The sequence below is a fragment of the Pleurodeles waltl genome, chromosome 10 (genome assembly GCF_031143425.1).
Source record: "Pleurodeles waltl isolate 20211129_DDA chromosome 10, aPleWal1.hap1.20221129, whole genome shotgun sequence".
Lineage (NCBI taxonomy): Eukaryota > Metazoa > Chordata > Amphibia > Caudata > Salamandridae > Pleurodeles > Pleurodeles waltl.
In genome coordinates this window covers 943,997,577-944,025,425 of record NC_090449.1, presented here as the reverse complement: position 1 = coordinate 944,025,425, position 27,849 = coordinate 943,997,577, and the positions used below count along the sequence as shown (strand labels likewise).

The window sequence follows — 27,849 nt, the reverse complement described above, 5'->3', positions numbered from 1 at the left end:
GAATCAGTTCAATCAAAGTCAAATTTAAAAAAATGCAATAGGTAGCTCAGATTGTGTAGACAGAAACATACAGAGAGGGTATTTTATATAATTGCCTAAAGTATGCAAAAAATAAATATTATGCCATATCTCCTTTATGTTCATCACTGTCCATCCAGAAAAGGACAAAAGAAGGAAAATTCAGGTTTTCATTTCGTCATTTAACTGTTGTGAGCACGTCTGTCCTTATTTGGTATTTTATAATTTAATAGATAAGGGGATGTGTTAGAGCTTCAACTGACCTTTTGACAACGTTTAGAGTGGTTCCACCATAAATCATAACTTCACCAATAATACAACATCCAAATCAATATACATCATCAAATTACTTTGGAGTCAATAATCTATACGCACCATGACCCATTTGGTCATGAATAACCACACCTTTAGTGAAGTTAAAATGTTTGTTTCCCTAAATTAACAATGTGAATATAAAACCAAATGATACACATATACAAACAACACAGGTTGACCAAAACGTCTGAAGAAACTCAATTTAGCTAAAGCATTAATAACTAAACACTCAAGAGTTACAGTACAAATCAATAACAGTAATAACTGAAAGACAGAAATAGTATACATCTAGGCTCAACAGAAGGACACAATCAATTCTTGGTTAATGATAATTGTCAACATTGGTCAATACTAACCTTCAAATTAGAACAGCATGTTTAGACTTAATGCAAAACAGTTGTAGTCGAAGTTAATTTGTGAAAACATCTAACTATGGCTCTATCAAAATAGCAGTTGGTACCTAAAGGCCAAACACAAACACAGCATAGAAAGAATAACATTTCATTATACCTATCCTCAATGAGTCAGCAAAGTACAGTCTCTTTATCAGGTGGACATCCGTCTGGACAGCATCAGCAATAGGACAGTGAAAAGGAATGGCTCAGCCACGGTTTGGCTCTAAGTTAACTGAACCATTTAGGGACACTAAGCAAAAGAATCAACAGTAACACAAATTAACAAATACATGGAACTGTAATGCTCCATACAAATAGGAATCTAACGAGGACAGGAAGAATCACTCTAAAGGATTCAGGTAAAGGACTGCAAGACATCAGGATGGGGCCTGACTTGAAAGAGTCAGAAAAGGAACTGGACTGCTCTCTCCCACATGCAAATAGGCTAAGTTAAAGACTTATAGAGTATCTTCTCTCGCCGTCATTAGTCAGAAAATTGTACATTTACAATAGGACCAATAGTCTTTACTTTATAAATCTAAAACATAACTAAACAGTCTTTCCCATGTTGGTGATTGGCTCATCTTCTTCTGTTCCCATCATCAGGTTTGTCAGGTAACTGTATGTGTGCCCATTGTTCAGTCCTGGGAACAACTTCTTCTCAGGCATCATACCTACAAAGTATCGCTTTCTAGTTTAAAACATTGTAACAGACAGTTATCATGAGAAAAGTCTAAAACCTTTACAAATCGTTTGGTCAACTCTGTGTGAACAAAAAACAATATTAATTCTCGGCATTAACAGAACATGTACATTTAATTAATTATTACTCCTGTGCAGCTTAACATGAGCTTTTTCGACTATCCCCGAACTACATGGTTTATCAATGCCTAATATAAAATGTAAGTAAATACATAGCACTAATGTTAACGTAACTTACTAGTACAATTCTCTACATGTGCACATCATTTAGCGTGTTTCATAATTACTTTTCGTTCATATTATGGTGGCCACATCCAAGGGCACATTTTCCATGACGCAATTTTTCTCTTCTTTATCCTAATTCATGTAAATTCTTAACGGTAAATAAATTTGCATTAATTAGTAATTAATTCAGCTTTCACAATTCCTCCTCTGATGACTAAATGAGTCATTACATTTCTTTACACATCACATTTTGTTTAGTTTACCTTAAAATGTTATCTTGCTATAATTTCTTACATTTATTTTCCCCTTTAAATTTTCATCAAAGAATTCACTTTTCCTTTGTTCTAATTTAGTTTCTTCCCTCCTCTGATGATCTTTCAATTTCTTTCTTTTGATCAGAGGGTACAATTTATGAATTCCCCATATGCTAATGATACAAACTGCAATAATTAATATTATCCGTATTATCTTCATAATTTTACCTTTTCCTAGGTTGCCCAGTCAATTTCCCACAGAAGCAAAACCTTTGCCAACATTTTCCCAAACTCTGGGTTCCTATAAGACTTTTAAGTCAAAGTGAACATTAGTCAGATTGTTAAAAAAGCCTCTAATTTCTTTACTATTGTTAGGGATAAAAGTTCAACAGTGTTGCAGTTTCAGCAATTTAGACTCCGCTCTCCTTTGCTAATAGGATATCTAATGCAAGGCAGTTCTGAAGAGTTATGGATCTTATCGCAGCCATTTCAGTATCCATCAGGACCATGGCTCCTGAAAAACTAGTCAGCTTGTAATCCACAAGAGTAGACAACTTTCCAATCTTTGGAGAATTTAGAATAACCCCTACTGAGAGAATTATAGCCCCGATTATGTCTCAAATTATGCCAGAATAAGATTCTCTCTTTGGTCTAGCAAGGTGTAATTCATTCAGTTTCAATGTCTCATTCAAGTTTTCAAGTTGCTAAATCTTTGGAAAACTATTCCTAAGTATCATGTGCCATACCATCCTCTTGGAAGACGGTAATAAGCATTTGGTCCACATATGTAATAAACTCCTGGGATTGCTGGGTCGTGTCCATTCAACATGAAAGTCCATTTACTCTAGAATAGAAACACATCTACATTCACTCGTTCCCACAAACAACATGTCAGTTCTAGATTTCGGCCTATATACACAAAGCTTCCCTATGTGCTGTGCATCTAAAGCTAACTTCCCTGGTGTCTGTACTTCACTAAATGCATCATCATTTCTAAAGGTTCATTTCTCTAAGTCCTTTTCTAACTTCTCCTTTAATACCTTTCTCCTGTCATCAGTTTGATCTAAGAAGCTCTTTTCTATTGGTGTAAGCAAGCATGTCAGGTTGTTCCTATGCACGTAAGCTGTATCAAATGGCAGTGAAGGTTCAAAGAAACGTCTCACTGATTCTATATTATGGTCCTTAGCTGCTCTACTCAGGTATTTAATTACAGGAACAAACAAAAATACTAAATCATGATTTGAGTAAAAATATTGTATGTATTCTTGGTTATAGAACCTCGTTGGTAGAAGAATGCAACTTACTCCACATGTTAGCGGCAGACTATGATGAGTAATTTCTTCCTCTACTGATGAAGGAATTTGCGTGCAAATAACAATTTCTCACATTCATTGTTTCCACATACTGACACAATAAGCAATATAAAACGTTAGAGGAAAGATCTTCTTGTGAACTGTCTAGGTACAAATACTTCTCATCTCTTCTAAACATGTCTAACGCTGTAAGTGTAGTAGTAGTTTCCAAAGCACAGGTATGGTTGGCTACAATTTTATCAAGACGAGTCATACTCACAATTAACACCAAACACAATATCATGAGCACAATAGCCAAACCAATACCTATGAATTTACAGCACCTATTCTTTCTAACCTGTTGGTTGTGGTTACTCATGATCTGTAAAGAATCAGAAAGTAGAAGAGGGAAAAATGTAACTATGCAGCAAAAGCAAAACAAAAATGTTCAATCTTCTTGGCAGCTATCTACAGTTTCCAGTCTCTTTTCCAGAACTTTTGTCAAAATTAGCTATTTGTCACAATCAGTTAATCAGCTTGCCAAATCAGGTTATCTCAAAAGTCTCTTTCGGTTATTTTCAATGTCTCTTTTATCACCTTTCTTATTTGTCAAAACTTAACTAAGTTCAATTCATTGATCTCCTTCACGTGCCAAAGTATTGACCTGGAATTTCTTTATCAAAAGAAAAAGACAAGAATTCTCTTTGCCAATCACTAGTGGTCGCATACGCCCAATCAGGACCTGCGTACCTTCGATTTGCGATTCGCTTTTTCTTCAGCCTTCGATCTCCACTTAATTCTCCATTACTCAAGTCTTCCTTTATTGTGGTGTCTACCTCTTTGATTATTGACAACGTGCATGAGTCCTTTCCCTTCTTTTGTGTTTTTGGCCACTTGTCTTCTTTCCATGTTTCTTTAGTCACTGCTCTTTTCAGCACTGGGCTTGTAACTTCTCCTTGTTCTGTAGGATTTTGGCTTGATGTACCTGCAAGTGTCTCAGGGGGAGTCAGATCGTTTTGACTCTGATGTAACTCAGCTCCCTCCACCGGGTTGGTGGGCTGTTCTTCGTGATTCTCAAGATTGTCTGCTTCCAGGGGCGCCCTTCTCTAACTAGACTCTCCTGCTGTCTCCGTCGATACTTGTCCACTGTCGACCTCCTGTATTTCCCCCAATTCGTCTCTTTCAAGGGTATCTAGATTTTTTCTGTCTGCTCAGAGTCTGTTTCTGAGTCCCAGTTTCCTTTTCTGTTTCTGGAGTTTGTCTGGATGTTGCTGGCAATCTCAACAACTCTTCTTCATTGTCCAGAAGACAGGGTACTTTTTGAGTATAGCTGGCATGAATCCAGTTTGGAACTCCAGCACACTTCACAGTTCTAGTAGTAACCAATCCTACTTGGCGGGGTCCCTTCCACCTGGGTTCCAGACAAGTCTTCCTCACATGTTTTCTGATCACAACCCAGTCTCCCGTTCTTAGTTTGTGACTTTGTTCTTGGGATGGCTGCAGTGTGGTGGCCTCCACCTTATGAGAGAAAGAGCGAACCACATCAGCCAGAGCCTTGCAGTAGTCCAACACCATATCATCTGTTATGTTCAGAAGAGCATTGGCAGGAAACGCTGGCAATCTCATTGCTCAGCCAATTAAGATCTAATGCGGTGACAGTCCCAGTCCCAGTCTTCCTGTCTGGAGTGTTTCTCATACTCATCAGAACTAATAGTAGTAAGTCTGGCCATTTCAGATTTGTGGACCCACACATCATTCATTTGCTCAACAAGTTCTGATGCTTCAGGTGCGTAACTACAGTGTAACTTCTGCTCAATGTTTAAGGCTGAACATAGTAATCTAATTATCTCATTGTTGAAGTGATTTCCTCTATCTGATTATAAACAGATCTGAAAACCAAAAGAAGGTATTAGTTCCCTAAGCAATAACTTCGCTACAGTAAGACTATCATTTCTTCATGTGGGATAGGCCTCAATCCAATGACTAAAGATACAAACAATCACTAACACATATCTCAATCCTCCCTACACAGGCATCTCAATGAAATCCATCTGCATTCTGCTAAATGGGCCTCCTGCTCTTCTAATGTGGCTCATGTTAACCACGGTTCTTTTCCCTAAGTTCATCTGCTGACAGATGACGCAGCAATGGCAAACTGCTTCGGCAACCTGTTTAAATTTGGGATTAAACCATGTCTGCTGGAAAGTGTGAATCATAGCGTCCCTTCCAACATGTGCTTGACTTTGGTAGTATCTGGCCATTTGAGTCAACAAACAGTTAGAGAGAAAGAGTTGTCCCTCCCCGGACACCCACATATCATCTTCCAGCTGTACACATTTCAATTTAACCCACTCTTTCCTTTCATTTCTGTTGACTTTTTCTTGTAAAATGTACAATTAATCCCAAGTATCTATGACATGTAATGCATAATTTGAGCACGTTTCTCCTTCAGGTAACAATTCTCACTTATCTTTGAAAGATATACAATTCAATGTGCAAAACCTTGTGACATGATCCGCATATCCATTTACCATTGAAACAAAATCTTGTAATCTCTGGTGTACACTGCATTTCACCACATTAATCTTTTCGAGCATTTGTAAAGCTTGTAACAAATCATGGTTTCTGTCACCATTTCTAACTGGTCAACCTGAAGAGGTCAGGAAACCTCTCTGTGACCATAACTGGCCAAAGTCGTGGAATATTCCATATCCGTATTGGCTGTCTGTATAAATGGTAACTTTAAGTTATGCCGAAACATGGCATGCTCTAGTAAGGGCTATCAATTCAGCCACTTGTGCAGAATATACTCCCCGAAGCCAGGAAGCTTCAAGTATACCAGAAATTGTGCACACTGCATATCCTGCTTTCAATGTTCCCATGCTATCTCTTAAACAGGAACTATTAACAAAAACAATTTGGTCATTTTCTTCCAATCAGGTATCTTGAATGTCAGGTCTAGGTTTTGTGCACAAATCAGTAACTTCTAGACAGTCATGTTCGACATCTTTCAATTTGTCAACTTCAATATTTTGTATTGGAAGCAAAGTTGCTTGGTTAAGCACTGTACGCCTTTTCAGTACAACATTAGGAGACCCTCAAATAATGGTCTCATATCGTGTCAGTCAGGCATTAGTCAGGTGTTGAATCTTGGTTCGTGTAAGCAAAACGTCTATGGAGTGAGGGACGAAAGCAGTTAAAGGATGTCCCATCACAAAGCTCTGACTCTGAGTGAGGCTCAATCCAACCACAGTGTGCAAACAGGCAGGTAAAGCTGCTGCAACTGGGTCCAAAGTAGCTGAAAAATATGCTACTGGGCGGTTTACACCACCATATACTTAAGTCAAATCAGGCATAGAACACACATCATGCTCATGACAAAACAACATGAACGTTTTTGTGTAATCAGGCATTCCCAAAGCCGGAGTTTTGCACAAACTTTCTCTCAAATCAGCAAACACTTTCATACAAGCTTGGTCTAATACTAAGGGATCAGTGACTCTTTGTGAGTCAGCTTTTGAAATGGCTTTGAAATGATTGAAAAATTGGGACTCCACTGGCGACAATAGGTCACCATTCCCAGAAACATTCTGACATCTCTTTGTGTGTCAGGGGGATTCATCTGTAACATGGCAGTGACCATCTCTCTGGAAATTGTCCTAGCTCCCTTTTAGTTGTCCCAAGTATTTCACTTCTGTCTGACAACACTGTAATTTTGCTGGGGACACCTCAAGTCCATTTCTTCCCAATTGGTTTAGTAAGGCAATAGTATCTTACCTGCACTCTTCCTTTGTTCTTGAAGCAACCAACAAATCATCAATGTATTGGACTAACGTTGATTGGAAAGGCATTTCCAATGACTCCAAGTTCTTTTTCAGTATCTGATTGAAGATGGACGGTGACTCTGAAAACCCTTGAGGAATTCTACACCAACAATAGACTCTGTTCAAGAATTTAAAACAGAAGAGAAACTGGCTATCCTCGTGAAGAGATACAGAAAATAATGCTTGTGATAGGTCCACTACGGTGAACCATTCAGCATCACATGGGATCTGAAATAATATCACTGCTGGATTTGGCACAACAGGACAAAATGTTATCACAATATCATTTATTTTCCTCAAATCCTGAACTATCCGAAGTTTCCCACAAGGCTTTCTCAATCCAATTGTAGGTGAATTACATGGGCTGCTCAATATTTCCTTTAAGATGCTTTGTCTTACAAATTCTGCAATTATAGGGGCAATTCCTTCAGTAGTATCCTGTGTCATGTGATATTGTGGAACTGGGGGAAAATGACATTTGGCTTTAACTGTCTCAACTCCTTTGATCAGACCAATGTCTTTTCCTTAAAAATCCCAAACCTTCATCTTAACAGTTCCTTGCAAATCAGGAAAGAAACTAATCAAGGGGTAGTCTTCATTTAATAGGCTATAGTCTGTTGTCTCAAGCTGGTCATCTTAGTCATCACTGTCTGAATGGCAATTCCATCATTTGAACAGGTAATGGAACATTTCATTTTGCATAGCAAGTCCCGTCCTAGTAAGGAAACTGGACTTGAATCACATACTACAAACTTGTGTAGTTCTCTGAAGTTTGCAATTTTAACAGAAACTGGTTCTGTAATGGGATTTGTCAAATACTGATTTGCAACTCCTACAATCTACTGTTTTCCCTGAAAGTGGTAAGTTGGGAACGTATACACTTCTAACAGTAGAGTGTGTAGCTGCTCTGTCAGCAGGGAATTAAACTTTGTAACCCATTACTTTTCCCTTCATGTATGGACCTTTCTGGTCTACTTCTAGTGAAGCTGCCAACACACATTCCTCTTCATCTGAACTCTCCCTCACCCAATCATCATTTATTCCATCCTCACTGTGTAATGGGATTTGGTGTACTGTGTGATTACTGTAGGTAAACCTTTGACCTGTGCCCTGCTAAGGAAGCATCGTCTGTTGCTGATCCATTGGGGCTTGAGGTATCTGAATTTGTTCCCTAGGTAACATTTGAACGTGGGGTTGCATTTATTGTGAATGTGAAATCTGCAAACCTGGCAGTTACTGAAACCTTGCACCTGATTCATGTTACTTTGGAAATGTAGACTTTGACCTCTCATTCTTGGTCCTCTCAAGTTCTGGAAAGAACTGATTTCCTTCATCTGCAGGGCAACACCTTCCTGTACTAGCATTGGACACTCTTGTTTCGAGTGTCTGAGGCGTCCACAAGCGTGACAAGGTAACAACCTTTTCATTCCCTGCACATCAATCTGATTGACCCCAGTATTCAAATTGGGTCCACGATTCATATTTACATTTACATTTACACCACGACCTCTACGTCTGGCCTGGTTCTGAAACACTGTGTTTCCCTGCTGAGACAGTTGAGAAAAACTCTGTTGCATCCCTGTTTGTGCCGCTATAATCTGCATCACCCTTGTTTTCTCTTTCAATTTTATCTGTTTCAATTCTATCATGTCACTACAATACTTAGCATATTGCAATCCTTCATCAATCGGTTTTGCTTGCCATCAAATCAAATGACTCTTAATCATCTGGTAATTTCAGGTCTCACTCCTCCAAAAAATCTGAACACAAAATGAATCATGAGTTTCAGCTCAATTGTTTCAGTGCCACTGTAATGCTTAAACGCCTGCAACAATCTTTCATAGAACGCATTTATGGACTCTTTTCCTTCTTGAGCTGTCCTGTCTATTCTCTGACAATCAATATTCTTGGGCGAAATTCTCATTTTCAGAAATTCTACCAACTTATAGTATTATTTCATTACATCAGGAGATGGTTCACCTGTAGCTGGATCTCTCAGAGGTTCTCTTGTCGGACAATTCACACTCCGATAGTATTCGACCTATAAGTCTGCTGGAACTACTATTTATAACAGGGTGTTTAAATCCTCCCACATGCATTTTGCAAGCTTCACAAAACTATCTGTTTGGTGTTACCACTCTACTAGTTTCTCTCTCAATCTGGGATAATCATTTGTGAATGATAAAATGTCACTTCTGCTCCAAGGGACATGGACAGAATTCCCTCCCGCAATCTCTCTTGTAGGTAATATTTTCACGGGGTCTTCAACCTGCTGCACATTCGCAGTAAGATTCGCAGAATCCCTTTTCCTCTTGCCTCTTTTTTTCACCCATCTGCCTTCCCATTTATCTAATGCTTCCCATGTCTGAATGCTCTGAACCAATTTTCTAATGTGAATCTTCAATACCAGTATTCTCATGTTCTCAAAGTCCTTTGAGTCAAACTCTAATCTGTAACTTTTCTTTAAGTGTTTTGTCTTCTCAATTTCTATATCATATTTGTCTGCTAGGCCTGCAAGTCCCTGATGTGCCAATCCTGCTTTGTTGGTAATTAGTTTGCACAAAAAGCACAACTCATCTCCTTGGTATGAGTCAAGTGTGTCAACTCCAATGGTTCCCTCAATCAATTTGTCTATTTCTAATTTACGCCTAGTCAAATTCATTGAACTTCCTCCATTGGAATCTCCTTGAGTGCTACTCAACTTCTCCAGCCATTCAGTTAATTGTTGGACTGTCAGACCTTGTAAAGAAACATCATTACTGCCTACTCTGGGTATCTGCTGCAACATTAAACATGGAGTCTCAGGTGTCATTGTAAATGGGTTAGGACCTATTTCTGATCTCAAATCATTCGGTGGGGTCCTGGAGTAACTCATATCAATTAACTGACCTGTTCCATCAAATGTCGGTCTCATTGGAGTCATCATTCTTGCTTTCTGAGTGAATCTCTCCCTCTCTATTCTTAGATTCAGGATTTTCTGCTCACTGCTCTTGTTTCCCTGTGAAAAGAAGGGTAGAACTGGACCAATTGTAACAGGTACTGACACAGCATCTGGACTTTGTTGAACGATTTGATCTCTAGGGTACATTATTCCTGCATTCTGACTTGTCAATGAAGACATCTCGGTTTGTGACCCTGCTATGGTGGTGTTACCCTGCTGTGGGGGTGTATCTCAGAATTGTTTGGGTTTGCATCAGGGACATCAAATTAGGTGCAGATTCTAATTGAATCAGGATTTGGTTCTGATAAACCTATCTCAATTGGGACACTTGTCCAATTGGTACTATTATTCTTGGTGTTGAGTACACAAGAGCGACGTCTGGATAAATTCTAGATATGTCAACCTGTGGTATCGGATGTTGTAAAATGTGAAAGTGCTAGGGACAATGTGGCTAACCTGTACATGCTTTGGTGTATTTTCAATCGGTGTTGGAGCTGTAGGGTCTGCACTGGTACTTGGACCTGTCTCATTTGCATGTGCTGCTTATGGTGGGGGACGACTTCTCAGTAACTGCAAAATAAACTTGTCATCATCTGATTCTTCATCATAAGTCAAAGATTTACTAAACTCTGTCAATTTCGGCTCTCCGTCATCTGAAGGATATGAATCTCTCTTTTTGGTACTTTTTCTAGCCTTGCTCTTGTTTTCTCATGTAATTGCAGGAAGCATCCCAATTCCCTGTAAAGTGTCCGCTCTCCAAATTTTCTGCTCTCTATCCCATTTCGCCTCAGCTAAACCTTTCTCTGCTTTTCTCATCTCAAATTTATGTTGCTGTTGCTTTCTGGCCACTAACTCATAAATACCTAACACTTCAAATTGTGCAGGTGTCGGAGGAGGTTTTGAGTCATACAGTGCTTTCCTCAATTTCTCTAGTATATTCAAATTAAATGTTCCATAGGTAGGAAACGCTAAGCTTCCTTCTTTCTCTGTCTCTTTGCACCATTGTTTTAACCAAAGACATGGAGCTGCACCTTGTTCTTCAATACAATGTATGCTGGTGTACCTTCTGGCAGTGCAATTTGTCCTATTCTAACTGGAATTAATGCATCTCCCCTTAGGGCACGTTTTAATGCTTTTGAAAACTTCATTTTCACCTTTATATTATTCTTTTAATCAAATCAGGAAGTCAATTTCAATCCCAAAATCCTTTTCGTCTGTCTTCTCAACCAGTTATGCTTCACAGTTGTCCACCAGTCGATTCGCAGCTTTTCTCACCTTTTCGCAGCTCTAGTGGCGTTACACTCACATGTACAGCGGCTGACAAATCCCTCTGGCTTGTCTTCCTCAACTCGGATTCACGCAAAACTAATGCGAAGATTGTGAACACTAAGTAAAATCAATACACAAACTTGTCTGTTTGCTACCGGTAGGTAACACAATGGCTTCAGGAACCTTACTGATTTTTCACTGCAGCATTTTGCTCTGACAGATATTCCTTCTATCTCAGTTTCCCTGACTCACAAGCAAAATTCGACCAACAAATTTTACTCTCAACTGATCATTGGTTCTTCCTGGTGCACATAAGATTCACCAAATCTCTGTCAAAAACAACCACTCACTTTAACATGCTATCTGAGATTGTCCACCACGCCCAACTGGCTTATTAACAGACAAATTACACAGGTGTAAGTCATTTTTTTTACGCACACCGCAGCGTCAAGTCGTGAAGCAAAACGATGTTAACGCGGCGGAAATGACTGTGGGCCGATTTACGACCCCGCACAACAGATATGTAGCGTTTTTTGATTCAATAGCATCAAAATTCCCCGCAAACACAGCCATTTCAGCAGAGGAGAGCCAAAATGGATCCCAGATGCCTGTACAGACCCCAGGAAGATGACAACAGACCAGAACCCAGCCAGGAGGACCCACACAAGACCCAGGACAGGGAGAAGAAGAAAAGAAAGTGTTGCTTCAGTGCAGAGGAACAGGAAATTCTGGTTAATGAGGTGACGGAACACCAGCACCAACTGTTTGTCACCTCAAAGTTGCCAATCAGTAGGAGAGAGGCAATATGGCACAAATTGTTGACAAGATTAACAGTGTGGCAGAAGTACGCAGAACAGTCATCAAGTGCAAGAAACACTGGCATGACTGCAAGCGCAGGACCAAGGAAAAAATGGGCAGGAACAGGAAGGCAGCACTGCAGACTGGAGGTGGGAGTCCAGCACACCAGGAGGCCCTAGTCCACATGGATGAGATGGTCGCAGCCGTCATCCCTGAGGAGATCGACACAGGGATTCAAGGACAGAACAGCGCAGACTACCAGGAGACAACGCACATGCAGGGTAAGTCGCATGGGGAATTAAAATGCACTAATGTCAACTGTAAGCAGGCGGATACCGACCACAAAATGCATGGAAGTCATCATATACATGGAGTGGCATGGGTAAAGGGGTATGCCATGAGGGCATGGCCTGTACAGAGAGAAGCTGGGGCACACCATAGCACTACACCAACAACAGTCCCATGGGGGCATGCTGCCATGCCAACGATGTAGCAAAGGTAAAGCTACGCTAGGAGGGAAGAGCACAACGTCAAACTGATATCCCGGCACACGTCAGCCACTATGCCCCCTACGTTAACTAGGGCCCAATTAACAACCTCTAGCCATACCGACAACTGGAATGTAACAGTGACAACAGTTGCCACTACCACCTCCGCTCTGTGTGCAGCTCAAGTGGCCAATGGCAGTAACGTCCCCATGGATCATACACACCTAAATTAGTGGGTTGAGGATGACAACTTTAACAATCCCCTGAAACAAGACAAATTCTCCAGTCCTTGCAATTGTGAATGCCCATAGTTGCCGCAAACATCAGCCAATGTCATCAACAGTAGGAACTACACAGCACTAAGGACACACCCATGCTGCATATGCCAGGGTCCATCCTGTGCCTGGGTCACAATACAACATCCCAAATGTCATACTGCTCAGACAACAGCATTGAGGGGTAGGACACATGTAACTTGTCACTGAAATACACCTGCACAGTCAGAGGAGGAAATAGGACACTGCAACGACTATCAGGGCAATCCAATCTCCACACATTCCCCAACATCAGCTGTACACATTACTAATGCTAACATGCTATGCATTGGATACGCTACATGTCAACTATATATAAGTGGATGTGAAAGATCAGAGACTGGGGCAGGTCCAGATTAGTAAGTGTGCTGCTAGTGCCATCAGAACACCCACAGCCAGTGAAAGGCCTCGCCATTAGAATGGATGTAGACGGAGGGTTGAGTAGGACAAGAAGGTGGCAATTCACTATTTGGCCTAAAACAACACTAGAGGAGATGATGCCGACAAGTCTAATAACTTACCACAATACATGTGACATGCAGGTAGCCCATAGGCCTGGGAGAATGCCCATCTGAAAGACTGCAGCAATGAACAGGAAACAAGTTCACAATGTGAAAACATCACAAGGCAGGCATGTCACATCACTAATGCCACAACACAGACACACTAATTGTACCCTATTTCATTGCAGAGGATGATGGATCTCCTGCGGATATGCCTGTCGAGGAATACCCTGATGACATGGATGATGAGCTGACAAACATCAGCCAGCATACCCTCCAAGATGTCCTTGGAACCCTCTAGACCCCACCTTCTGTCACAAGGAGGAGCTCAGAACAAGCAGCCATCACAGAGGATCCACCCAGAACACCAATTGTAAGACCTGCCAGCTCCAATACAGCTGAGGAATCAGATGTCACAGGCACCAGCTTTGGGAGAACTGTAGTCGGAGTACAGCGGGAGCTGGCCAATGAGGTGCGGGTGGGGATGCAAACTATGGCATCTAGCCTAGAGGGGTGCGTTTGTGCATGATGTCATCTGCAGATCAGGCAGCAGGCATGCAAGCGCTAACATCCATCCTGCAAGTACTACAACAAACTGTAATGGAATTCACCACTGCAGTAAGGGAGTTGCCACAACACCTCACACCCCAAACCTCCCACTGCATGCACGAATGCAATCATGACCCCCCTCAGGGCCGACCTGGCTGCCTACCATTGTGATGTGGCTGCTATTCTTAAGAATCAGCAGATCCTCCTTGCAGCAGAACTGCCCTTAAGACCTTCACAGGTAGCAGCGACCAGGATGTCTGACTCCACATCTTCTAACACTGAGGTGTGTGTTGCCCCTTTACAACCACCACCACCAAGGACAGAGGAGGCAAGACATACAACAGAAGATGAAGATGTGGAACAGATCACTTTCACACGGAAAAGTACCCAGAAGCACTAGTCCCTGCCACGTGGCCAACTATTACCAAGGTCCTGCGCTTTGTAACATGCCAGTCTTACAACAACTCAACTCAATGACTGTTCTGCAAACCACTGTTTATCTTGTCAGCCTGCCCAGTGATTGTCCCTCACTTACTCATTGGCAAATCCTGTCCCTCTGCACTGTCTAACACATCACCCCAGCATGTCCAATGCATTTTCCTTTACCACTTGTGTAGGATCACAATGGAAGATGTCACTATAATGGACTCACAATCATGGACAATGTACATATAGCAGCACAGCACTTTTCAATAAATCGCACTTACAGAACCACTTTCTCTCTGTGTAATGTGACACATAAACTGTGCAGTAGATAACTGAAATGTGCCTCCTGTCAAATTACATAGCTTGTCAATACAACTGTCCTGAAATTATGTAGTCTGATAACTATGCACAGTGGCCTGGATTGCACCATACTCTGCCCTTCCTGAGGGTAATATCTGATGAAAAGAGAAACCATACACCATCATGCTCTGTTGGACAGAATAATGCTTCCTCAAGGGATATCTAAGCCATCAAATAGTGGCAGCAAAATTGTGCCACCATGCAATACTAGCACATATAACAATGCCAACAAATCATGAATGCAGGTGTCTGAGCTTACATCCAAATAAGTAATCATGCCGAACAGTGTCACAAATGAGGTCTGTGAGTCATGAACGCAATACTACAAGAGTGCTTACGACCACTCAGCTAGTAAGGGTTTCCTTGAACATCACACTGCAGTGAGACATAAAACAGTGTCCCCAATACCAAATCTGGAAGCACTGTTTGTGACTTTCAAAACATACGTAATGAAAAAAAGACGTCGGGATCCATAGTAACTGTGATTGGTGGTTTGCAATGAATGGTTGAATCTTTGCAAGGTAGCTCTGGGGTAGCTGCCAATCTTACAGCTCAGTTGGGATTTGTTCGTAGCATAGGACACAAATGTAATAGAACAATATTCATGGACACTTATGCCAAGGCCCTGATCAACAAGCATTTTACACATACTGTAAAGGGTTCACTACATATTTATTAAACGTTAATAACAGAAGAGGAAACTCAGGGAAAAGTCTTACCTACCCTAAACTACCCTAACTACTCATTATCCACAACTGTCCCTAACTAACCGAAGCTAAACGTACTTATCACATGTAACGAAATGTTCTAAACATCAACCCCCCTTATGAGACGGGACACATGGAGGACAACAGATACTAACCTAAACACATACTATCCTGTACTAAACAAATATATATATATATATATTTTTTTTTTCTAAACACACAAGAACCCCAACATAGCCCCCCACCCACCCACACACTCAAAAATAAAAAATTGAAATAATCAGGACCCCCACCCACAAACACTAACTAAACTAACAGCCTATACTAATCTAACATTAAGCCCCCTAAGCCCACTAAGTATAAGAACAAGCAAGGAGTAGGGAGGGGAGGGAATCATGTCCATCTACAAAGTCTAGAGGTTGGCCCTCCGGAGGGTCCGCTTAATGGACCGCACACACCTGTTCATATGGCGAACATCCCGGCTCAGGTGACTAATTTTCCAGAGGACACAGTCTATTTTGCGCTGCATGTCCACAAAAGCTGCAGGGTCAATTGTTGCAGATGGGGCGGTCTGGGTACCAGCTGAGGACGTGTGTGGCCGTGTATTGTCAATGCCTGTGGGCTGCCCTGAAGGTGGTCCACTGCTAGGGCCCGGAGCACTTGCAGACGTTGTTGGGACAACAGTCCCAGCTGTGGGTGGTGCCACCAGGGTGGAAGTGGTGGTCGTGCTGGTGGTGGCTGTGGTGGGCAAAGTAGGGCCACCCTGTGGGAAAGCCCTCCAGGGTCCGGAGGCACGTTCGGTCCTGTATCTCCGGGCCGTCCGTCTGTACCCTGACTCTACCAGCAGGATATGCTGGTAACGCATTGCCCGCCTCTGGAACTAACAGACCTGGATGGGTGTCATGTTAGCAGCTGTGAAGACAAAGGCAAAAAATTACATTAGGAACTGCATTGTGTGAAATGGCACAAGAAGTAAATCAGATAGTACATCTACTGAACTTGTGACAGCTCATATCATCATACAGATCATTGAATGTCCCTGAGGAAGTACATGGCAGGCTAGCCTACAAAGGTCGTATCACACATACCACATCCGAACCCTACAAGATGGGTCACAACTGCCATGATTTTGGCTTCAGAGTTCTGCCAGTTGTCAGCTAACAATCATGCAGCACATCCTCCGCCAATGCCAGGGCTACAAATGTCATCGTACGGGATGGAAATCTAGGGCCACATGATCTGCAAGTTGTAAATGGACTTGCTAGTATAGTACTTATGTACTATACCTGAGTGTGTATACTAGGTTCCGACCAAAGATTCTCTGTTTTACATGTCTGTGTAACATACTTGTATCATCAGTCCTAGGTACACTATTCACAAACCCATGCCTGTGTTTGAGGGTGGGGGGCTGGAGAAACAACTAACAACTTCAAAGCTTAGGAAAGCTGGACATGTGTTTGGCTCTACACACACACCACAGGTAAGGTCTATCTACAAATAGGAGACAGCAAAGCCTTGACCAATCCCAGCGCCACACATGTCTGGCAATGCAGACCTTTGTCCACATCATATACTTCCAGTAAGGCATGACTTACAACAGACACAGAGATGCAAGAACACCCCTGGCCATGATTTGCCTGCACACCTAGGCCATTGCATTCAAGTGCCAAATACTTGTAGCACTACATGTGGAGCTACATGCAGCTAGGAAGTTCAATCTACAGTTTCATAAGTACATTAGTGAATAGGGAAGCAGAAGTCTGTGGGTAAGCATTTTGCAGCCCCATTCTGGGAGAATGTGGGTCTTACAGGCAGACTAAATCTGAGATTAGGTCCAGTGCGACTCTTGTTGATACAAGTGTTATCCACATGACTCACCCAAATTAACATTGCGGGGCCTACAGGAATGACCTAGAATCCCTGGATAAGACAATAGGATAAGCATTGGCAAACTCCAAAATGCTGAGATAATGAAATCCCACTCACGGAACAAGACAAAAAATGGGCCAGCGCATCACACCTTGCTATGTGTTCAACACACAGCATTCCATCACACATCACCAGCAAACACAACACAGAACAGACATATCAACACTTACTGGAGTTGTCGGGGTCCTCGAATGAAGCCACCTCACCCACAGTGTAGGGTGCAGGTCCACCTGTAAGGCATGGATGGAAGAAATGTGCTCAAAATCTGTGCACTGACCAACAATTCCAAAGACAAAAACTATGTGTAAGATTACATAAGTAAGTAAAGCCACTCAGACATGATGATACTGCATTCGATATAGCACCGCTAACATGTACATTGCATGGGTCTCCTGTGACAATTACACACATGCAGTGGCCCTAACTATCATGTGGTGGCAAACATGCTCCTTCATTATTGAGCAGACATAATAATGGCGTGTATTTGTCTCATCATGTGCATCCAAGAGAGACATCCAAAGCCTGTTTACTTGAGGAGTGCATTACCAGTCTAACAGCCATTGTGGCCATGACAAATGTATGACACATAGGTACAATGTACAGAGGGGCAGGGACATTTGTAAGCCCTCATGTTGTTAACGTGTCTTCATTTGATGTGGCCCAGCTATGATGATTTGCACCAACCATAGAGATATGAACCCATGTGCATACCTTTGGCCTGCCATCCCTAAATGAAAGGTGGAATACCACACACCAAATACCAGTCTAAGATGTTAGCTGAGGGCACCTTGCACTGTTTCCAAATCCAGATCTGACATATATCCAAAATGATGAAGAACCACAATAATCCCTAACATTCATAGAACATCCGTGAACGCTTTCCTTACACACTCACCAGACACACATGAGACATATGTCTGGGCCACATTGCTATCATCAATTGACGTGAAGCCTGCACTCATTTTCTGCATCATGTAGTGTTTCGAAAGTCAGTGTAGCTGTTGCGTCAACAAAGGTCGGTAATATTTTGGAAAATCTATACTTCACTGGCAAATGTGACCTATACAGACATGATTGGCTCCTAATTTGTGTTGCTGTCTGACACCAAGGCGGCACCAACTTACATTAAGCCAAAGTATTCAGTAAGTTTGCAGAGCACTTGCTTCCTGACAGCTAGCAATTGTGGTCCTTAACATAGTCCATAAATGACCCTGTATGTTTCCGAAGCATTCCACACACTCAACAACAAAGCCGGCAGATATTGTACAAATCATCTGATGTCTCTACTGAGCTTTTAATCGTGCACATTTACATGATTTGTACTCACCAACAGGGCCACCAATCACTATTCCCAGGTGGTCCAGCAGATCTTGCTCCCTGGAGATGAGGTCAGCCCAGCGGTGCTTCAGCTGGTGGTCATTCCTCTGGCTCCGATATACACACTGCAAGTGATGCAGGACCTTTCCCCACCGGATTCGACGTGCCTCGGTATGATACCCCTGTATTACCCGCCCCCCCTGCCTCAATCTTCAGTGGGAGGAAATGGCACACCAGCCAAATAAAAACCCCAAGCTCCTCCTCACCCATCTTGCCAAGACGTGGCCTACCCAACATCTTAGCACCGAAAAGGGGGAATAGGGGATAAAGAAGAACAAAGGAGAAAAGAGGGAAAGTAGAATGCCAAAAAGTAAACTTAACAACTAAAAGAGCCCAACTATCCCCAAACTAGCACTACCCACAACAGACTCCCACAAACAACAAAGACAATACAATACTGGACAATAGTACACAATAAACACTCAGACAGTATACAACAACAATTTTTTATAACAAACTAACAAGTAATGGAGCACACAGGAGACAAAAGCCCAATTTCACTGGACAAAACTCAGAACACAGCCACATAGTCTAGAAGAATCACAGACTGCAAAGTGAAAGAACCACCACTGTACATAATCTGTAAACAAGATATCTTATTACATCACTTCTTGGATAAAATGGCCACCTTTGTTCTCGTTATGCGTCAGAATTTTTGACGCATGCAGTATGTGCGTCATTTTTTTCGACGCACAGGAGTAAAAATTAGGCACCATCCATATATTTGGAAATAGTCTTAACACTTAACCAATTTTCAGGGCATTATGCGTCGTTTTTTGACATAAGTGTCATTTTTTAAATCTTGTGCGTCATTTTTTGACGCGTATGCATCGGAATTTCAAGGCATTAACTGGTTTTGGGTCATTTTGGTATTTTAATGTAATGTTACATTTGTGACACAACTGAGATAGGCTGATTGCACCCACTTTGGTGTTGACGGTGAAGGTCACATGTGGGACATCGTACTGCTGCGGACCATGATCCGCTACTTCCTTAACAGGATTCTCACGCTATGCTGACGCACTAGACGGCCATATGTGTGGCCTACATATATGTATTTCACAAATTGGGCATGTTTGGCATCAGGAGAGGATACCAAGGTGATGCACATAAGTACAATACCTCAATGCCTATGGCTCAATGTGTGTGCATTGCCTACTAATGTAGTTGTCGGGCCAGTGTATGTGCATCACAAGATGCATTATTGAAAATATGCTAGTATGAATGTGAAGTCAATGTGTCCAAACCTTACATGCAAGTCAGTGTGGAAATGAGAGAGGACATGTGCTAGTCATACATGTAGCAACATCTGTTGTGTGCACTTCCAAGATTTTGGGTAACGTAGACACCACAAATGACAAAGCATGCACCGGATAGATGGCAGACACTTGTTCATGTCAATGGTCCACAAGTTGCCCATCCCATGTCCTAGAAATTTGGTAACTGCTTCCTAGGCACTTGTTGGTGAACCCACCGTGAGTCAGGCACATGTACAGACTAAGTGGGTACCATGTTATTGGCACAGACAGCCAGAGGTGAACCACAAATGTAATATAACGCCACAGTTGTCGTCATATGACTGAGCCACAACTCTCCAGTGGCAGTGGTGGACCAGCAGACGAGACAGCACATGGCCACATTTTTCCAGTGATCAATTGCACAGAGGTGTCTGGTTTATGTGTGTGGTCCAATGTTGATCCTGTATATTTTTAGGGGTGTATGTTGTCACAGTTACGTCCAGGTCTCATCATGAGTCAGTGGCAGCTATTCCTGTATCTACTAAGTAACCTTCGGAGATCAACGTGAGTAAAGTCGATGAGGACATGAGAACCTACATGGGGATGGTCCCACCCTGTCACTGCAAACGTGTTATGAGACTGTCAACAGGGCAACCTTGTTGTGCTGAGTGAGATCATATCTCAGGAGTCATGTTCCGGCAGGTGTCATTGCAAAATTTGTACACAGGTTGGCCTGTAAAGTTCACACTGCATCTGGGAACATCATAGCCTCTGTGTTGATTAATGTAGCAGCTATTCAGCAGGCACAGCCCATCAATATGTTGTGAGCAATGTGATACAGTGTGTGAACTGTCAGGGTCCTAACATGTGTGGACTTTTTATGCACATTATCAGAGGTAGCTGGTTCTGCTGGAGGCACCATGCCCAATCCCTGCATACGGCCCTGGTACACTGTCACACTTTGTCATTCATGCATACATGAGACCCAGACAAGGGATGGGCCATGATTTTGGCAATATGGTACAATTAAAAAGCAGATGATGCTATACAATGTATTTGGGTATGCATTGTGGAAGCCCATGACAAAATACCCTCTGATGAATGTGAGGTTTGGTAACGCAAGTGTGGTACATGTGTAGCCACAAGGAACCTTTAGGGTAACGCACAGACAGGTGCAAGTCAGGCTGACAGGGTCAATCTGGATCCAGCAATTTCACAAGGTACATACTCAGTAGTCTGACTAAGACTGGTCGGAGGAAGAACAAGACAGTTGACATGGAAAACTGTGTTTGTCCTGTGTTGTTGAAGGTGACACATGAACCCAAGGGCTGTGTTACACGGCTTAATTACTAGCAATGCATAACGGTGCATTTGACAAAATGGCAACTTCTATGCTGTTCCAATCATCAGCAGGGGCAGTGCACGTTCAAATGGGTGGTGTGCATGGAGGTGATCACAGGTGTGGGCTGCATCAGTTTCTCACAAGTCCTGTATGTGAGATTCTAGTTCAAATGGCCAAGAGTACCTTTCACACAGGAAGCAATCTACAGGTGATACCAGGGCTTAGAAACTACAAGCCAGTGTATTAATTGACCTGGCGTCCATGCAGTCAGATGTACTATGACAATGGCATTATATAGGAAAGGGCATAGCACACAGGATAACTATTGTTAGTCTGTGTGTGTAGAGGAAGGAATATTGGGGTACACATATTACCATTCCAGGGACCTCTTCAGACAGGTGGGTTGAGACCTGGAGCATGGGTGTGTCAGGAGTTAGGAAAAGGGCTGACATGTACATGGAATGTCATGTGCGCAATGCTGGTCATAGGTGTGGCACTTGTGCTCTCTATGTTCTGCTTATATGGAACTCTAGTCACAGATAGTCTTTGCAAAGATCGGTGCAGTTGGACTTACTGCTGTCAAGAGTCTGGTCATACATTCCTGTTACCAATGCAATAGCACATCCACTGCCTCATGTATGAGGCATTTGTTTTCCCCTTATTGACTGATGGTGTCTTAGTTGTGTGCCATATGCTGTGATGAACCATGTTGCCAACATGTATGTGTGAAATAGGTGTGGTACTCTGCTATTGCCCTTCAAAGTGAAATGTACAGGATATATGTCATTTACAGTGTGTGTGTATGTGACTGTTGTATGATATGCATCACAATTGCTCAGGAAATTTCTGTGTCATGATCAGTATATCAGCAATGCTCCATGAGGCTACACTATTATTCTGATAGTTATAGATAAAGGTGAGCAAAAATAATTAGCCAGACCATGATATGGTGATTATTATCGGTGTTTATTTGCATTAGTTAATACAGTGGTGATGGTGAGTTCTTTTAAAAGGAATTGTTCACAATATGTTGGCGCCTAAACAATCCAGCAGCTGTGTTTTGTTGTTCCCCCTCATGTTGCAGGCCAGCATCCTCTTCTTCCTCCTCTTCAGGCATGTGTGGCTCTGGTTCTAAGAGAGGAATGTTCCTCCTTATGCAAATGTTGTGCAGGATGGCACATGTTAGAATGATCTTACAGACTATTTCTGGTGAATATAGGAGGCTGCCACCAGTGATGTCGAGGCATCTGAATCTCGACTTGAGGATGCCGAAAGTCCTCTCGACTATGCTGCATGTCCTCCTGTGTGCATCATTGTAGGCACGCTCTGCTGCAGTGCTTGGGTTGCCAAATGGTGTCATTATCCATGGCTGGATACCATACCCCTGATCAGCTGAAAAAGAAAATGAATGGGATCATGTTGATGTAGCTTGCCTCATTGAAATCACCTGGCATGGCAGTAGTTGTCTTGTGTTGTCTGTGACTCTTTTGTGCTATTGTGTTCCTTCCTAGGCTTCTAGGATGTACCATCTGCATTGGGTTTTTTCCTTGGTTGAACAAGTGTTTGGCTGCTGACCGGTTGTCAGCAGTATGTTTTTGGATTTGCAGTACAGTGTGCACTCCCTAGCATTGTGACTTGTGATACAGGTGTCCCTGTGTCTTCACTGGGGGTGAGATGATAGTTCCATACACAGATTCATTTTGACAATGGTGATAACACGTTAGCATCTATGTACCCTAGACATCCCATACCTTTAGACTTATGCAATGGATTAATTTAAACATCAGTGAGACGCTTACATTTTGCAAGGTGACAATTAGGCAAACCTCTCCAAACGTTGTGATCATTGACATCTTAACATTAGACTGTACACTGATTTCAGATGTGTGACAGGTTCAATGCAGACCTATGAAACATGGCTAGCGATGTCACGACCTCAGTGTGTTCCTGTCCACATGTTGCTATCGTGGTATATGTGTTGTGTGTCCTAGAGTGTTGCTGTGCAGTGTCTATATAAGTAGGTTTTTGTACTTACCAACAAGTAGTCCATTGCCATATCGTCCATCCTGGAAGTTTTGAGTGATGGTAAAGTGACGGAAGATGAATGAGTCTTGGACACTTCCAAGAAATTTTGCCACGATGTTGGTGATCAATCCTTGGTGATCGATAATGGCCTGCACATTGATTGAATGTGTGTGCTTCCTGTTGCGGTAGAGGTGTTCAGTTGCAGCAGGTGGCACAAGGCGTACATGTGTGCAGTCGATGGCACAAAGGACATGTGGGAAGCCACTAAGGAGGTAAATCCCATGTTTTGTCTCCTGCTGCTTCTGCAGTGTGTTTGGGAAGCAGATGTGGCGGGGTGTGAGTCCAATGATGGCATCCAGTACTTTGGGCAAGAAGGCAGAAAATGATGGCTGAGATATTCCGGCAACCAGGGCACCAGTTGTTTGGAAAGAACCACTTGCCAACATGTGAAGTACAGCTAGCAGCTTGGTTTCTGTTGGGATGGTGCAGGGTGTCAGCAAGGTGGGTGCCAACTGTGGCTCTATGTTGCGCAGCAGCTGCTGAATGGCCTGCCAGTTCAACCTGTACCTCTGGATGATGTCATGTTCCCTGAGGCCATGAAGGGTTGTTCTAGTGCGGAATATCCTCTCCTGCTTTCTGCGTTGCCTTTGGGGTCCCTGCTGGTGTTATGGTAGCTGCTGTTGTTGTTGCTGGGCTCTGCGTCTGCGTGCACGCTGCATGAGTAGCACCTCCATGTCTCCCTTTTGCTGCTCTGCTGTTGCTTCTGTGTTCTTATTACATAAAGGTGTGTTTGCCCCATTTTAACGCCTGCCCTGACCCAGGCGTTCATTTTTGACGCAAATTGGGCTATGCGTCATTTTTCGACTCCGCTTCCCGGCCGTGCGGCATTTTTGCCCAGAAGCATAAATACAAAGAACGGCTGTTTAAGTCATTTTCGGGACGGGAACGCCTACCTTGCATATAATTAACGCACTGCGGGTTCCCGCATCCCAAAAATGACGCACACGTAGGGATTTTGACATCCGCGGCCTCAGGCGTCAAAGTTTAAATATGGGGCAAGGTTTGCGCTGAATGTGCGTCAAAAAGTTTGACGCACATTCGGGGCAGACAGACTACAAATATGCCCCCAAGTGTCTCATACACTTATTCAATACTCCGGAGTCTTAGACCAAGCAGAGTCCATATACCAACAACCACATGGGCAATTTATTATCACAATGCACCACACACATGTGAATTTTGACAACTTCCCTACTCTCACACTTTCACGTACGCATACTCCCTAAACAACTTCATTGGAGTACGCAAACTCCTGGTACACTTCCTTGGAGTACGCAAACTCTTAAAACTTCTTTATCTGGAGTACGCAAACTCCCTAAACACACTCACAATTCACCTGCGATTTGCTTAAGCTGTAAAAACACAAAACCTATTTCATTCACACTGTCACTAGAAAGGCTAAGATTCTTTTTTTCCAACAAGCATTGGCAAACTCCAAGGTTCTGGGAAAGTGATGGTTGGCTCTTAGGGAGACATAACCTTTTGCTCTGTACTACCAAATCTCAAAATCATAACCTTTATCTTCTGGGGACTCACAGTGGTCTGTTAAGGAGACGCACCATCCAACTTTTCTACCCCATCTATGATTTATAGTGATCTCTTAAGAAGACAAACCAACCATCTCTATTAGCAAGCTCTGAGGAGAAAAGGGACCCTATGGTGGCCTCTTAAGGAGACTAACCATCCTCTGCTATCATTACTGTGAGCGTGTCTGTCCTTATTTATTCTTTTATAATTTAATTGATATGGTGACGTGTTAGAGGTTCGACTGACCTTTTGACTACACATGTAGGTAGGTACAAACCAATTTGCGACTTGCAAATCGCGAGTCCTTCCGACTCGCAATTTGCAACTCGCAAACTGGTATGCAGAAAGGTGTCTCAGACACCTTCTGCGACTCGCTATGGGGTCGCAAAGACCCACCTCATAAATATTTATGAGGTGGGTCGCAGTTTGCGACCCCATAGCGAGTCTAGGCACTCATGGGGATGGTGGCCTGCTGGAGACAGCAGACCACCATGTCCCTGACTGCTTTTAAATAAAGCAGTTTTTTTTTCTCTTTTCAGCCCGTTTTCCTTAAAGGAAAATGAGCTGCAAATAGAAAAAAAGACCGAAACCTTTTTGTTTCGGTTTTTTTCAGAGTAGGCAGTGGTCCATAGGACCACTGCCTGCTCTGAAAAAATATTTATGTGAGCATTCACAAAGGGGAAGGGGTCCCATGGGGACCCCTTCCCGTTTGCGAATGAGTTACCATCCACTTTAAGTGGATGGTAACTGCGAGTTGATTTGCGACCGCTTTCACGGTCACAAATCAACTCTACATCGCGATGCGGTCGCAAATAGGAAGGGAACACCCCTTCCTATTTGCGAGTTGGAAACACATTTTGCGAGTTGGTACCGACTCGCAAAATTAGTTTCTGCATCGCGTGAGGCCTTTTGCGCCTTGCAAATGGCGTTTTTCGCCGTTTGCGAGGCGCAAAAGGCTACCTACATCTGGCCCTTAGTGTGGTTCCACCATAAATCATAACTTCACCAATAATACAACACCCAAATCAATGTACATCATCAAATTACTTTGGAGTCAATAATCTTTACACACTATGACCCATTTGTTCATGAATAACCATACCTTTAGTAAAGTTAAAATGTTTATTTACCTTAATTAACAATGCTAATATCACGGAGATTAGTCTTAAAACCAAATGATACACGTATACAAACAACACAGGGTGACCAAAACTTCTGAAGAATCTCAATTCAGCTAAAGCATTAATAACTAAACACTGAAGAGTTACAGTACAAATCAATAACAGTAATAACTGAAAGACAGAAACAGTACACATCTAGGCTCAACGGAAGAACACAATCGATTCTTGGTTAATGATAATTGTCAACATTTGGCAATGCTAACTAACCTTGAAATTAGAATAGCATGTTTGGACTTCATGCAAAACAATTTTAGTCAAAGTTAATTTGGAAAAACATCTAACTATGGCTCCACCAAAATAGCAGTTGGAAAAACACAAATTCAGCATGGAAAGAATAACATTTCATTATACCTCTTCTCAATGAGTCAGCAAAGTGCGATCTCTTCATCAGGTGGACATCCATCCAGTCAGCATCAGCAATGGGACAGTGAAAGGGAATGGCTCAGCCACGGTTGGGCTCTAAGTTAACTGAACCATTTAGGGACACTAAGCAAAAGAATCAACATTAATACAAATTAACAAATACATGGAACTGTAATGTCCCATACAAATAGGAATCTAACAAGGACAGGAAGAATCACTCTAAAGGATTCAGGTAAAGGACTGCAAGACATCAGGATAGGGACTGACTCAAAAGAGTCAGAAAAGGAACTGCACTGCTCTGCCCCAAGTGCAAAAAGGCTAAGTTAAAGTCGCATAGAGTATCTTCTCTTGCCGCCATTGGTCAGAAACTCGTACATTTACAGTAGGACCAATAGTCTTTACTTTAAAAATCTAAAATATAACTAAACTAGATTTCCCATGTTGATGATTGGCTCCTCTTCTCCTGTTCCTATCGTCAGGTTAGTCAGGAAACTGTTTTGTTGCAATCCTAGCTGTAGTCAGTGCGGCCATTGTTCAGTCCTGGGAACATCTTCTCCTCATGCGTCATACCTACAAAGTATCGCTTTCCAGTGTAAAACATTCTAAAAGGCAGTTCTCATGAGACAAGTCTAAAACCTTTACAAATCTGTTGGTCAACTCTGTGTGAACAAAAGACAATATTCATTCTCAGCTTTCACAGAACATGTACATTTAATTAATTATTACTTCTGTGCAGCTTAACTTGAGCTTTTTCGACTATCCCCAAACTACATGATTTATCAATGCCTACACTAATGTTAATGCAACTTACTAATAAAATTCTCTACATGTGCACATCATTTAGACTATAAGTGTGTATTCATAATTACTTTTTGTTTTCTGATGGTGGCCACATCCGTGGGCACATTTTCCATGACACACAATTTTTCTCTACTTTATCCTAATTTGTGTAAATTCTTAACGGTAAATAAATTTGCATTTATTAGTAATTAATTCAGCTTTCACACTATCCTCTAGGTGATGCCTTTTTCCTTCGCTTCTGGTTCGTGCAGCAGGCATTATGATGTCAGAACTCAACTGTAATAAGGTATTACAGTTGAGTATCTGTGTCAGCATTTATTTGGAATCGTTTAAATGGAAAACAATGGACTTCCATCATTGGCATTTTTAAAAACCACATTGTATGCTTTGTTTATGGGGTACATCTTTCCAATTACTGATTGAAGAGGATCTGTGCGACCATGAACATCAATTCACCAAAATGCTAGGGGTAGCGATAGTGACATCCCGCCCTTTGACCTTCAATTTCACACTCTCACTTATTATTCACTATTGGTGTGTAATAAAAACGTTGTAAGAAAGCAAAGTGGAGCCCCAACCAAAGGCCTTAAGGACGAGCTGTCACTGTGTTCCTGACACTATTTTGC

The 27,849-nt window shown here is 42.2% G+C and overlaps 1 protein-coding gene across 4 annotated transcripts in view; it reads left to right on the top strand.

The window, feature by feature from the left end:
- DYNC1I1 (dynein cytoplasmic 1 intermediate chain 1) overlaps window positions 1-27,849 on the top strand; it is a 1,447,115-nt gene that overhangs the window by 803,650 nt on the left and 615,616 nt on the right. The window lies entirely within an intron of this gene.